The 14,932-nt window shown below is 41.9% G+C and overlaps 1 protein-coding gene and 1 pseudogene across 2 annotated transcripts in view; both read left to right on the top strand.

Annotated features, from left to right (window-relative positions):
* Positions 1–14,932, top strand: part of RBPMS (RNA binding protein, mRNA processing factor) — a 187,210-nt gene that overhangs the window by 25,806 nt on the left and 146,472 nt on the right. The window lies entirely within an intron of this gene.
* LOC114897663 overlaps positions 1–14,932 on the top strand; it is a 30,500-nt pseudogene that overhangs the window by 8,690 nt on the left and 6,878 nt on the right.

Raw genomic sequence — 14,932 nt, 5'->3', positions numbered from 1 at the left:
TGGTTTTAAAAAATCTTTAAATAGTGCAACATTTTAGTTGAAAGAGACAAATCACTAAATGAGGACAGTAAAGTCCAGAAAGGTGAAATGACCAGCTAAGAGTCATAGCGCTAGCTAGGGACATTTTTTCATGAAGTCTAAAAGTATTTCTCAGTTTTTAATCTGATTGCATGCTGTTCTAACTTTTAGCAAAACTCCATTTAGGGATTTCTTGTTTTGCCATTTAAAAAAGTCGTTTAAGGAAAATATGCACTCAAAGAATCTACTTGCTGGACATTTCACGAAGCTTGAATAGGGGTTAGAAAAGGAAGATGCTCATACAAGTCAGCCAAGTCCATGTGTGTTTCATGTTCTGGTGTTTTTCCCCGTGGACGTGGCTGAATAGTTTAGGGGTGAAGGGTGGTGGTGGAAGGTGAGGAGAGTCCTGGGGCATATCTAGGAACAGGAGGTAGGAATGGTTTAGAAACTTGGAATCAATTGACAGGCTGGTTAGTATTTTATTGCCATTGTAAGTTAAAAATTTAAAATATTGATCTGTTGTGAGTCACGAGAGTGGCCGATTTTAATTTATTCCCCCCATGCTTTAAATGTGTGCTGAGCTGTAAAGACGAGTAAAAGGTGCACGGATGGGAAGGGGGTGTTTAGAATTTGTAGTTACTTGTATGAAAATTTGGCTTGATTTGTTTTTTTGTTTTATTTTTTTGAGTGTGGCTGGTCAGCTGCAGAACCTTCTGTTGAAGGAACTGATAGCATCTAGGGTGGGGCTAAGAGCAGAATCGTGTTTAATCACATACTGACCAGCTTCCTGACACTAAGAGAATTATCACCAGGCAGCAGCTACCAGGCTAATTTAACTTTAGTTCTGGACAGGCACATCTGCAGTAATCATTATTGAAGTAAAATTTCTTCAAGCAAATGTAGGCATTACTTGGCTTCCTCTTTCTGGCGATGTTTTCATGAATCCTCTACAGTGTTTTTGTCGTTGGTGTGCGCATATATGTCTTTCCCATTAAAAGCTCTTTAAAGTACAAATGTCATATGCAAATACTATATTTAGTATTCTTAAATTTGAACATACAACATCAATAGATGATTTCTAGAAGTTTTCTATGTACCTACTCTGTGCCAAGCATTGCAGTGCCCTCAGGTGGCTTGTGGGCTACTAGGTGGAAAGTAGTAAACTGAGGTTAGAAAAGGTTAATTGCTGTAACAGATAAGAGAAATCACTGGGTAGGATATTGAGGAAAGCTGCTTAGAAGCAGTAGCATTTGGGCTGGGATGTGTCGGATTATCTACTGTTACTTTATACACAAACCTGGACTTTGTTGAGGTATGAGAGTTCCATGGCACTTCCTTTTGTAGGAACTTAATGTACAAGAGAAACCCAAATGTCTGTTTCTGACACATTTAGACATCTGAGGGTAGATTTTGGAAATCCTTCTACTTGGGCTCATTGCCATAATTTTTTATTATGTAAGCTAACACACAAGAAGTTGCAGAAGAAATACATCAAAAATGCACCTTCTTGAAGTGGAAAGATCACATTCTTAGAGGTATTGAATGGATGTGTTTTGCTGAAACAAAATCCCATTTTCAATTTCTGTGTGTCTACTCTTTTTTTTTTTGTTTGTTTGTTTTTTGCGGTACGCGGGCCTCTCACTGTTGTGGCCTCTCCCGTTGCGGACACAGGCTCCAGACGCGCAGGCTCAGCGGCCATGGCTCACGGGCCCAGCCGCACCGCGGCATGTGGGATCTTCCCGGACCGGGGCACGAACCCGTGTCCCCTGCATCGGCAGGCGGACTCTCAACCACTGCGCCACCAGGGAAGCCCTCTGTGTGTCTACTTTTTATGCTCGAGGAACTCGTTAAATAGGGAATCATTTGACTGCGTTCGTGTATCCATTGATTTCCACTATCCAAACTAGGGATGAAAACGAGGACCTGGCCCAAAGGCCTCAGAGCAGTTGAAATAAATGTATATTATAGTGTCCATGCCCCAGACCTTCATTGCTGTGTTAATATCAGAGCTGTTCAACCTCACTTCCAGTCTCTTTGCTCTTGAACTGAATCGCCATGGGCTTTGCTATCTGGTGTCCCAGCCGAGCCCTCCAACTTTCTGTCCACCAGTGTCTTACCAGGGCTTTTAAAATTCTTACCCGGACTAGAGATCCAGACCCTCAAACATCTGTACTGTTTGTCCCTTATCTTTTTGTTCTGTGTTTCCGTCACCTTGCGGGTATTTATAAGTCACCAGTTCTGCTTTTGTTGGAAGACCTGTGTGGCAGGGCTGGGCATCGCTTTCCTCTTTGTGTATATAGGGTCTGGTTGCCTAGCTACCTCGGAGGAAGGACGAAGTGAGGAAGGGTCTGGAAGGGGAAGCCTGGAGAGGTCTGAGTTAGACTCGCTCTGCTTGTTTTCCAGTGTGGGCGGAGCTCCAAGGGGCCCAGGGAAAATCTATTGCTGGGAAACAGCCACTTCCCTTCCATTTCTTCTTTACTCTCTTTCCCTCTATTTCTTTCTTCCCTTTTTAGTTCTTCATTTCAGCTTCTAGCTCAGGCCCACGGGTGCTCACCGGGACCAAAGAATCTGCGGAGTCCATCGCGTCGAGGGGTGGGAACTTCCTGGAAGAGTATCTTCGCTTTTCAGAGACCAGCCTCATGGGGCAGCTGAGAAGAAGGGCGTCCTGGTGGAGAGGTTTACATTCAGAAAATTTAGATGAGCTTTCCACTTCTTCAGAGTGCCTTGAGATTTGGAGTGGGCCAGTGTAGGTTTTGAATCCTGGTTTCTTATCCTGGCCTTGTCACTTATGAGCTGTGTTACCTTGGGCAAGTTACTTGACTTCTCTGAGGCTATGTCTTCCTTTGTAAATTGGGAATAACAAAATCTGCCCCATAGGGTTGCATAATACAAATTGTAGCAATAGTAATAGAGAGTATGCCTCATTAGAATGTAAATATGTGCTCAACAAGTACAAAGCTGCTATTATTATTATTTATTTGGAAGGGGGTTATCATTGAGAAGTGGGATGAGGACAGGTTATGGAGAAATCAGCCAATAAGCCCAGCTTTTGTGACACAGAAAATTTAATTAAAAATCACTTACTTCGGGTTCAGTTAGGTTAGATGCATAACTAGGTTCATGGTGTGTTACTTCTCTTGGCTGGGTGACCTTTAACCTTTCTAAACCATAGTTCATCTATTTTTAAGAAAATGATGGTAATATCTACTTCGTGGAACTGTAAGGTGGTCTTGTGTGTAAAACATGTGGCAGAGTGTCTGGCACAGGGCTTGTCCTAGAAAGGATCTTATTTTTAATTCTTAGTAAACTTTAAGGTAAAAGAGCAATTAATGCTACAGTAGCAATTACATCATCATACTCTGTCCCTGGAAATATGGTTGTTTCCAAAATTTTTGACACTCTTGCGGTATGTTTCTGGAGAAAACATACATACCCAACAAGAGCGTTAGCCCATAATTAAATAATAACACTACTCCATTATTACTTGGGTAGAAACTTGTTTTCTTTCAAAAGTTAAGGCTTACTTCTCAATATATTGCAGTGGATAAAAGCATGAATCCTACTCTCTCAGTAGTCTCTGCTCCTGGGATTTAAAGACATATATGTAGAGTAATTTTAATTTCTTTATCACCAACATCTAGCACAATGATTAACATGTGGTAGTAGCTCAATAAATGTCTCTTTAACTTAGATTGATTTTCCGATTTCTAAATGTTTCTTTTTACAAATAGTTTTTGTTTCATGGAGACTTAAAGTATTTGCACTTGTAGTGGTTATTTTGGTGTTTTATTTCACAGTGAACAGAGGGCATGTTAACCTGGATATTGGCATGTTACCAAACGTGGCTTTTCTTTCTCAGTTTTGTTGAAACAGCTAGTTTCCTTAGCCAAGGAATTTTGGTAAGATTTAGTGTATTCATCAAACACTAGTTGCCAGACGCCGTTCTAAACGTCTTACGAACGTTAACTTACTGAGTTCTCATAACAATCCTATGAGGAAATACAACTATGATCCCCATTTTATAGGTAAAGAAACCACAGAGAGGGCAGGTAACTTGCCCGAGCTTGCACAGCTTCGTGAGAAGGCTGGCATCGAACCCAGGGAGCTGTTGACTCCAGCACTGCTCTTCTTTTTAATTTTTTTTAATTAAAAAAAATTTTTTTTGCAGTACGCGGGCCTCTCACTGTTGTGGCCTCTCCCGTTGCGGAGCGCAGGCTCAGCGGCCATGGCTCACGGGCCCAGCCGCTCTGCGGCATGTGGGATCTTCCCGGACCGGGGCACGAACCCGTGTCCCCTGCATCGGCAGGTGGACTCTCAACCACTGTGCCACCAGGGAAGCCCCCAGCACCGCTCTTCTTAAGCACCACTCTGCTCCTTGCTGCCCAGCATCTGAGTGCCCAAAGGCGTGTCTCTCTTTCTGTGTCTTTCATGAAAAGTTGCTTCTGTTCCCTTGGCCTATGCACTGCTTTAAAGAAAGCAGCATGGAGCTGAACAGAAATAGAATAAATGCTGACAATGGAAGAATCGTGATATGTTGAAAACGCTGGTGATGTAAGATGTGACCATGATGACAGATGCTGGGTTAGCAATGTTCACGTTCCACCAGGGGACCCCGTCACCAGTCTGCAAATAAGCTTTCTTGTGTTCGGATTCCTTGGTGATTATTATTCCTCAGGGGGCAGTCATCCTTTTAATCTTGTGGTAGAAAATTAAGAGTGAGTCTCACTGAGGTGTGGTTTATTTTTAAGTTTTCTTTTAAATATTAGTTTAGAGAAGTTAATTAAGTACCTGGCCTGTGAATCCAGCTTCTTGGATTTCTTCAGAGAGCAGGTTTTCTTAGGAGAATTAGATTACAAATTGGAGAGTTTTTACCTTATCGGTAAATCATGAACATTTGGGGTCTTGAATAGGTGGCAGGCTTGCATAATAGGACCTGAATAAAGTTAGGCAAACATAACTATCTCAGATCTTAAAGGCCTTTTGAACAGAGCCTTAAGCTAAAGTGTTTGTCAGCGTTTCAAGTAAGGCACAAGAGGCCAGGGGTACTTTCTCATTTTGCTTGCACTGATTTTCTTTTTTTTTTTTTGTGGAACGCGGGCGTCTCACCGTTGTGGCCTCTCCCGTTGCGGAGCACAGGCTCTGGACGCGCAGGCTCAGCGGCCATGACTCACGGGCCCAGCCGCTCCGCGGCATGTGGGATCTTCCCGGATCGGGGCACGAACCCGTGTCCCCTGCGTTGGCAGGCGGACTCTCAACCACTGCGCCCCCAGGGAAGCCCTGATTTTCTTTTTTAACTTACGGTGTCTTAAGGTTGCCCCAGGTGTTATAAGTTGCAGGGAGGTCTGGCCTGCTTGAAAGCAGTGATTGTTGATTTTGGGGGTCATTGATCCCTTTGACAATCTGGTGAAACCTGTGGGTACTCTCCCCAGAAAACACACACAGACACACACACACCCCTTTGTTCATAACCCCTTAAGGGCCACAGACCGTATTTGGAAATTCATCATGGGAGCCACTTACCGCCCCTCCCCATATGTGTGCCATCTTTTGCCTTCCTGGCTCTAAAATTCAGCTAACTGGTTAGTTTATCACACATACATTCTTGCTTGCACCCCAGGACCATTTGTTTTTTAAAGTCTTCCTGTCTCTGGGAAGTGAATCTCAGAAGGGAAGAAAAAACATTCCTTCAAACTCCACCAGATACTATCCCTGTAGGGGACAACTGTCAAGTGGACCCTGCTTTCTAGCCACCATTAGCCCTGTAGGAACTGAGGCAGAAAGGGGTTCAGTGAGCGAGCCTGGAAACTCTCCCCGTTCCAGCCGTGCCCTCTGTCCCCTCACGCCACACTGGATTCCCTGCGCTCACTCACCTTTATGTACCTTGGCACACGTTGTTCTCCACCTGGAATGCCCTTCCATCCTTCCTGCACCCCAGGAATGTGTGCTCATCTTTCAGGGCCCAGCTCAGGTGGAAGTCTTGCTGAGCTCCCCCAGCAGGCCCCTCTCTCCACTGCATTGCCATAGCAGTTTTTAAAGGCCTGGGTTACAGCACACACACGATATGTTGTAATTATTTTTTATATGTTTGGCAGGCTCCACCGCCTGTAAACCAAGCACTTGTCTTAATCATCTTGATCACCCCGAAAGGTGTTAGGTGCTAGGTATGTTTGCCATCCAGCGTCTAAACAGGTAGGCTGTGGGGTTAGGATGCCGGAATTCAGATTCTGACTTTGTGACCTTGTGAGGAAATGACTTCCGTCTCTTTGTGCCTCGGTTTCCACATCTGTAGGCTTCTGGGGAAGGGTGGACAGAGAGACGTGAATCAATGCATATTGTGTCTGGCACACAATAGTCAGCAAATGTTAAACATCATGATTAATCATAGCATTAAGCTGTAATATTATTGAGTGAATGAAAAACTCCAAGTAATCCAGCCATAATTGGAGATAACATTTCAAGAAATTTAGTCGATTCTGTATTGTCCAAGTTTAAATACCAGCACAGATCAAATAAATCAATCTAACATTTGTAGGGCACCCCAAGAGGCTTGGTAGGACACCGTACTTTCAGTCTACCACCCATCTCTTTGTATTAATGTTAACTGTGATCTATGAAAGGGCTTTAAAGCACTTAGAAGTAGGTACTGTGGGAGACTTCAGAGGACGAACTTACGGTTACCAGGGCGAAAGCGGGGGAGGGAGGGATAGACTGGAAGTTTGGGATTGACATGTACACACTACTACATTTTAAACAGATAACCAACAAGGACCTACTGTATAGCACAGGGAACTTGACTCAATATTCTGTAATAACCTAAATGGGAAAAGAATTTGAAAAAGAATGGTTACTTGTATGGGTATAACTGAGTCACTTTGCTGTACACCTGTAACTAACACGTCATTGTTAATCAACTGTACTCCAATATAAAATAAAGATTAAAAAAAAGATACTGTGGGAATATAAGACTTTTTTTTTTTTTAAGGAAATGCACACTTTTAATATACAGTTTAAATGTGTTCACAACCTTGTGTTTTTCACATCACTTTCAGAGCAGCCCTAGTAGGCTTTGGGAAATGGAGCGGGTCACCACCATGTTTAGCCCCACCAGTAACATTCAGCCCTGTGGGAATTCATAAGTAACACTTAATCACAAAAGCATTGGCTTCTGCTTCTAAGACAGGTCAAAGGTGGTGAGAAAAAAATGTCACTGGAGTTTTTTCCTGTGTGTGTTTTATTTGTAGGTAGGATGGAGACATGATGTTAAAGTCATAAATGTAATAATCCTGTTTTAGAGCTGGAAGGAACGTTGCTAGTCTAGGCTTTTCTCCTTTCAGAAGTAAGGAAACTGAGGTCCAAAAAAGTGGCTTGATTTGCCATATAACATTGTGTCTGGATGTGGGATGGGTCTATGCCATCAGCCCTCACGTGGAGTCACATGGATGGCCATGTGGCTGGCGCGGGGTGAGGGGCTGCTGGAGTGCCCATGCTCTCTGTGCAGGACCGCCTTTCTGCCTTCGAGCACACACCTTGCTTCTAGAAAGTCTTCCTGGACTCCCCAGGCAGTATCTTCTCTGTGCTTTCAAAACTAAATTATGCCTAAATTAAAAGCTGTGAAATCCAGGCCTCCTGGAAGGGTATTTAGTTTTTCCCTTTTAAAAAAACAAAACAATTAAGCAAATGACAGTGCTGCAAGCCTTAACCACATCATCCAGTGATTGATATACATGTCCCCCAGTTTTTGTAGTGAAATATAAAAAGTTTATAATCTTATTTCGTAGTCAAGGTTTAATCAGTTACAGTAGGTCTCAATACATCCTTAGCAGTTGGGGCCTCAGGTTACCCAGCAAGATCCCTTTCATTAATTTCTTGAAGTTGTTTTCCTTCATGTTTTGGCTTCTTGGTGTCTACGTAGTTTCTAAACTCGGCAGCCCAATAAATGGTACTGTTATCTCCAGGTTTCCATGCTTTAAAAAGTGGTATACATTTGCTGTTGTTTCCTTTTTCAAAATGTAGGTCAATTTGTGAATTTTAAACTATTTTTAAAGTGAAAGAGGGGGAGGGGAAAGTGCTTTTAGAAGAAATTGAATCACAGTAATTTGTAAATTAAATGCCCTATCCCTAGTAACTTGATTCATAGAACAATATTTTTGTTTGTAACTGGTTATATAATCTACACACAAACTTGGCAACTTTAAAAAATATGAAATCGTACAAGTCCCTTTGCCACTGTTGGCAGTATAGAGAGAATCATACTTTTTGCTCTATACCTGTAGTATTTCTATAAGAAACAACAAGTTGCATGCCTTGATCGTTCTCTGCTTTACGTGGAATAAGATATTTGAGAGGTGAAAACAAAGAAGAGGCTTCATGGTGTATATCCCTGAAATGCACTTGTTTGGCACATTTTTCAGATCTTATAAAGAGAACTAATCTTTTGGTGAGTTGTTGAATAACTTGACCCATTCCCCTAAAGTACATTACAAAGTATGTCATATCAATGAACAGAAATGCAATAATGACAGCATTTTTTAAAAATATAATTTATTTGAATAGAGCTTAAAGTAATGAATTAAAAACAAAGAAACAACCACTACCACAACAAAAACACAGAATGATTCCCATCCACACGTGCAGCATTTTCTCCCACTCTTTTCTTTTTTTTTTTTTTGGCGGTGGGCGGGCCTCTCACTGTTGCGGCCTCTCCCGTTGCGGAGCACAGGCTCCGGACGCGCAGGCTCAGCGGCCATGGCTCACGGGCCCAGGCGCTCTGCGGCATGTGGGATCTTCCCGGACCGGGGCACGAACCCGTGTCCCCTGCATCGGCAGGCGGACTCTCAACCACTGCGCCACCAGGGAAGCCCTCTCCCACTCTTTTAAACAACCTCACGTTTCCCAAGCACCAGAAATCCATATTTTCTTTTGTTTTTTGGTCAATAAAGGTAAGAGCAGGTAGAGAGACTCTGTTCAACCTCAGCCCGGCAAGTCACACAGCAGTTGGATAATTTACCGTACGCGTATTAGTGGTGCAAGACCTAATCCTTGTCCCTTACAGTAATGCCACTGATGTGCTCTGGTACCCAACACAAGCAACAAAGCGGTACTTTTCATTGACTAATGGATTTAAGTTTTTTGTGTTTTGGGCTTTTTTTTCCTGGTTTTCCTGGAGACACTGTATTCAAGATGTAGTTTAATAAGGACCGATTAATTCACTGCAATTGTTAAATTGGTATTCTCGATATTCCTTTTCTATTAATGAATGCTGGGGATTGCAGCCTGACACTGTTGCCTCATAAGGGTTATTCCAAGGAACACGATGTACTGTTATGTAGATTCACATGCAGTTGTGAGAAATAATACAGAGAGATCCCCATGTACCCTACACCTAGTTTCTCCCAGTGATACATCTTGCATAACTGCAGTATAAAATCTGATATCTCAACCAAAAAACTGACATTGCTCTAATCCACTGACCTGATTCAGATTTTACCAGTTATACTTGTTGTGTGTTTATATTTAGTTTTCTAAATTTTATCACATATGTAGGTATGTATGAACACAGTCAAAATACAAAAGGGTTCTATCACCATAATACCTCCTGCTACAAAATGACAGCATTTAAAAAATTAGTGGTATTTAAGTGTTATATGAAGAGACTAGTGTTTGATTTCTTGGTAGCTATCTCAGTTACTAATTGGAGAAGGTAGAATAATCATGCAACAATCCTTTTATACATGTCTGAGATATTCTCATGTCTGGATATCTTTGAGGGACACGTACTAACACCCTATTTAGTAGTTTCTCCTAAAGGCCAAAATTATAGCCTCTGCCTCATATTCATTTACTTTTCTTGAGATATGGGTGAAAGTGCTATGAATTTTAAAAATACCTCTCTTATAGTTCACTTACTCCAAAAAGATATATTAAGTGTCTACCATGTGCTTGGCACTGTGTAAGCTGCTGAAATTTAAAGACAAAAAGGCCATTTTCTTAGTGAAAATGATGAAAAGTAAAGCAGATAATGACAATGCGGGAGGATAAATATTTGTGGGTATGATTTACTTTTTTTAATGAACACTTTTTTTTTTGTCCGTTGCACCGGGTCTTAGTTGCAGCTCTCAGGCTCCTCAGTTGTGGCATTTGGGATCTAGTTCCCTGACCAGGGATGGAACACAGGCCCCCTGCATTGGGAGCGTGGAGTCTTATCCACTGTGCCACCAGGGAAGTCCCTATGATTTACTTTTTTGTTTGTTTGTTTGCGGTACGCGGGCCTCTCACTGTTGTGGCCTCTTCCGTTGCGGAGCAACGGGCTCCGGACGCGCAGGCTCAGCGGCCATGGCTCACGGGCCCAGGCGCTCTGCGGCATGTGGGATCTTCCCGGACCGGGGCACGAACCCGTGTCCCCTGCATCGGCAGGCGGACTCTCAACCACTGCTCCACCAGGGAAGCCCCCTATGATTTACTTTTATATATAAGTGAAAGTGGTTTTAAAATGAGCAAGGCCTACTCCATTCATCTCATCTCTCTTCTCTCATTGAATAAGGGTGCTCATCAGTATACGTATTACTGATCATACAGTTCTATTGTCAAGAAAGGAGTTTTAAAATTTTTTATTTAACGTCCCAAAGATCACTTTTCTTTAGAACCAAACTTTAATTTGACAGATTAGCCTATAGTTGTTGAAACTGACTCTCTGGTCAAAAAGTAATGATTTTTAGGCTTCCCTGGTGGCGCAGTGGTTGAGAGTCTGCCTGCCGATGCAGGGGACACGGGTTTGTGCCCCGGTCCGGGAGGATCCCACATGCCGCGGAGCGGCTGGGCCCGTGAGCCATGGCCGCTGAGCCTGTGCGTCCGGAGCCTGTGCTCTGCAACGGGAGAGGCCACAACAGTGAGAGGCCCGCATACCAAAAAAAAAAAAAAAAGTAATGATTTTTCACCCTTTTGATGAGGTGTCCTCAGTCTTTGGTTAGATGAAAAACTGTAGACAAGTTAGCCCTGCATCTCATTTGCATTATTATTATTATGAATTTTTACCCTTAAGCAAGAAATCTTCACCAGGACCTCTGATCTGGTGCTGACAGTACTGACTACAGAGGTGCTGCTCATGACTTCTTTTGATGTCCCTTGAGGATGTTGGTGCCAAGGGCTACTTAAACCCTCCTTGGAGTGAAATGTTTTTTATCCATTGAGGAGTGTTGCTTTAACTTGTGTCACTTACCTGTTTTGCATTCCTATCACCGACACCACTTCCTTTGCTCCTATGACTGCTATGAGTACGTCCATGAAGGTAGTTATATTAAAAGCAGAGGGTAATATTAAAATCAGATAGGCTTCATTAATAGAGCGTGAGAGTGTGGTTTGCATATTAGTCATATGACTAACAGTTTAAGTTCAGGGTAATAGCTATTGTAATAAAACCAAATACAGGGCTTCCCTGGGGGCGCAGTGGTTGAGAGTCCGCCTGCCGATGCAGGGGACGCGGGTTCGTGCCCCGGTCTGGGAAGATCCCACATGCCGCGGAGCGGCTGCCCCCGTGAGCCATGGCCGCTGAGCCTGCGCGTCCGGAGCCTGTGCTCCGCATCGGGCGAGGCCACAGCAGTGAGAGGCCCGCGTACCGCAAAAAAACAAAAAAACCCAAAAACCCCAAATACAGCTTCTGGCTCATTCGTAACATAGCGGTAGTTTCAGTTATTTGTTAGTATTCGTGGCTTTATTCTTGTTATAACAAGGCAAAGAATAAATAAATGGGGAAAAAATCCTTACACAATTGTTTTCTATCTGGCTATATTGCAACATAGGAAAACAACAAAAGAAGAACCCTTTAGCCTAGACATTCCATTGACTCAAGAAAAATCACACAAGCTCTGAAGACAGCTTTTATTTGGAGAGAGAGAGACTTTTCTGGAGTCTTCCCATGCGGATTGTTCAACAGGAATCCAATGCACGCTTCTGCTCCTCTAAAATGATGATGTCTTTTGCCTAAGAATAGACCCTTCTTTCAGTATAGAAACCAGATAAGCTGTCCTACAGTGATCCAAATAGCTAGCGGCCTCATCCCCACCCAACCCCCAAACTTGAATAACAACCCAGCAATATAGTTTTACCGTTTACAACTTGGCTGACCCAAACATGAACTTTCAAAGAAAACAAGAGTCATTACTAAAAGAGATTCCATTTCTTTCCGGGGCCTAATTTAAGATGACTTTCCAGAACTTTGAAAAAACTTATTCTTCCAATGGCCACTTAATTGTGAAACAAAATAAACACCCACAAGGGAGGCAAAATACAGAGTTCTCTTATGTTTGGATTTTAAAATACCTTTTTTTTGGGGAGGGGTGAGTTTTTTCTTTCTAGGGTTGTCATACATTGTTTGGAATGATTTATCAGGTTCCATCCAATCCTGTGAATTTTAAGGGCGATGATTTATGAATAACTTTAATTCAGTAAGACTTCATTTCTTAAAATTTGCCCTGTTAAGCTTCTCATAATACCTCTCTATTCTATGTGCCCTGGTTATTCAGAGCCAGTGAGTGATGGTGTCAGCACTCTTAAGCCTGGTGGGCCTGGCTTCTAAGCCCTTGCTTGTTGCAGCGGACCAGACCACTTTTTATTGTGTATGCCTTTCTGAACACTTGGAAACGTCCTAGAGCACTGCAACAGCTCTGAGGAACTGCAAGACAGTATTTAAAGTGGCACAGCAGAGAATGCACAGGCTTTGAAGTCAGACAGGCCTGGGTTTAAATCCAGACTCTGCACTTTGAGGTGTTGTCTTTGGGCATAATGAGCCTCATGGGTAAATTGGGTGATTCTATCTGCCGTAGCAGGATCATTGAGATGAGTACCTGAGAGATTGTATGCATAGGATTGAATCAACTAAGTATAGCCGGAGTTTATGAAATGATAGCTATTCTTATTATAATTGAGTCATTATTATTATAATTATCAACTTGACCTAGAACGCCCGTGTTCTGATTTTTGCCATGGTATACGTAAGACCTGTCATTGTACCCATGTTATCTAAGAGATGACTTCCAAGTGTGGGTTACTTCAAGAATAAAGTGAGCAGTCATGAGTCTCAGGTGGTCCTAAACCAATGCAGTGACTTCTGTGAGGTGAGTGAGCCCATATTTGGTTTGTGGTTTAAAAAGGAAAAGGGAGAAAACTCTTTATAGAGTCCTGCATCATGACTTTTCTAAGCAGTGAAATGAGGGAGCTACACTGGATGGTCTGTAAGTTACCTTCTAACTCTGAAATTCTGTGATTGGTGCTAAACCCAGTACTAGAACTCTGGGAGCTTTTAGTTTCCTCAACTCTTAGGAAATCAGGTGTATCAGGGATTATTACATGAGAGTTGGAGGTAAGGGAGTTACTATCAGTGGTCTCTCCACTAAGAACAGAAAAAAAGAACTTTGTGTTTCATTCTACCAGATTTTCAAAAATAATTCCTCATCACACACACACACAATTTAGTTCTCCAAGTGTAAGCTTTCTATTTGTGAGCAGTTTATGGAATTTCATTTAACCAGCTCCTAAGGAGGGCTTTTGTGGGACAGGGAAAGGAAGACCTCTCTGTCCTTAAGAAATTTACAATCTAAGCAAGGCTGAAAATGAAGAAGATCCTAAAACATGTTTCTAAAGGACACATGTCCAAAGAAGACACATATCCATACCATCCAAGTGGTTGCTAACTCCTTGTGAAGGCGTCAAGTTGGAACACATGCTCTCTGGCCGTCTTTTTAGGTGCATTGCTTTTTTAAAAATAATTTTTTATTGAAGTATAGTCGATGTACAATGTTCTGTTAGCTTCAGGTATACAGCACAGTGATTGTTTTATACATATAATTATATAGACACACGTATTCTTTTTCAGATTCTTTCCCCATGTAGGTTATTACAAAATATTGAGTATAGTTCCCTGTGCTATATAGCAGATCCTTGTTTATCTGTTTTATATATAATAGCGTGTATATGTTACTCCCAAATTCCTAATTTATCCATCCCCCCCACCTTTCCCCTGTGGTAGCCATAAGTTTGTTTTCTGTGTTTGTAAGTCATTTTGTAAATAATTTGTATCATTTTTTTTTAGATTGCACATATAAGTGATACCATATGATATTTGTCTATCTCTGTCTGACTACCTTAACTTAGTATAATCTCTAGATCCATGTTGCTGCAAATGGCATTATTTCATTCTTTTTTATGGCTGAGTAGTATTCGTGTGTGTGTGTGTGCGTGCGTGTACGTGTACGTACCACATCTTCTCTTTCTATTCATCTGTCGATGGACATTTAGGTTGCTTCCATGTCTTGGCTATTGTAAATACTGCTGCAGTGAACGTGTGTCTGCAGGGCACATGTATCCTTTCGAGTTATGGTTTTCTCTGGATATAAGGTGCATAGCTTTTTGATTTACTTAATTCTTTCATAAATTTCATAGACCTTTCTAATTGAGTAGTACTAGTACTTTATGGTACATGACTTTCTAAATTCAAAGTCTTTGTTGTAACTTGGAATTCTGTTCATGTCAGTAATCCTTATGGGACCGTGAGTACTGTGTTGATGATATACACAGATTAAAGAGACAGCAGCCAATGGGGATATGTGCACAGTCTGTGTGCGGTTGTGTGTGTGTGGTGGTGGAGTGATGAGTTAGGGAAGACTATATCAGGAATAATCTTGAAGAGGTTTCAAAGGTAAGTTGGTGACTGGGAGAAAAACAGTCTTTGGTTAGATTATTTAAGTCAGTGATATATTGATTCAAGATAGAAAAAATGTTTGGAATATGGATAAATTCAGGGAAGGAGCAACAATTTTTCTGACATTTCCTTAAGTCCTTATTTGGAATTTAGTTATTTCCAATAATTATCCCCATTTTTCTTTGAAAATAATTGTTCATAGTAAAACAGACTACCTTGGAG

Source organism: Monodon monoceros, unplaced genomic scaffold (assembly GCF_005190385.1).
Source record: "Monodon monoceros isolate NGI ecotype Baffin Bay Population unplaced genomic scaffold, NGI_Narwhal_1 Super_Scaffold_17, whole genome shotgun sequence".
Classification (NCBI taxonomy): Eukaryota; Metazoa; Chordata; class Mammalia; order Artiodactyla; family Monodontidae; genus Monodon; species Monodon monoceros.
This window is presented reverse-complemented; position numbering and strand designations above follow the sequence as displayed.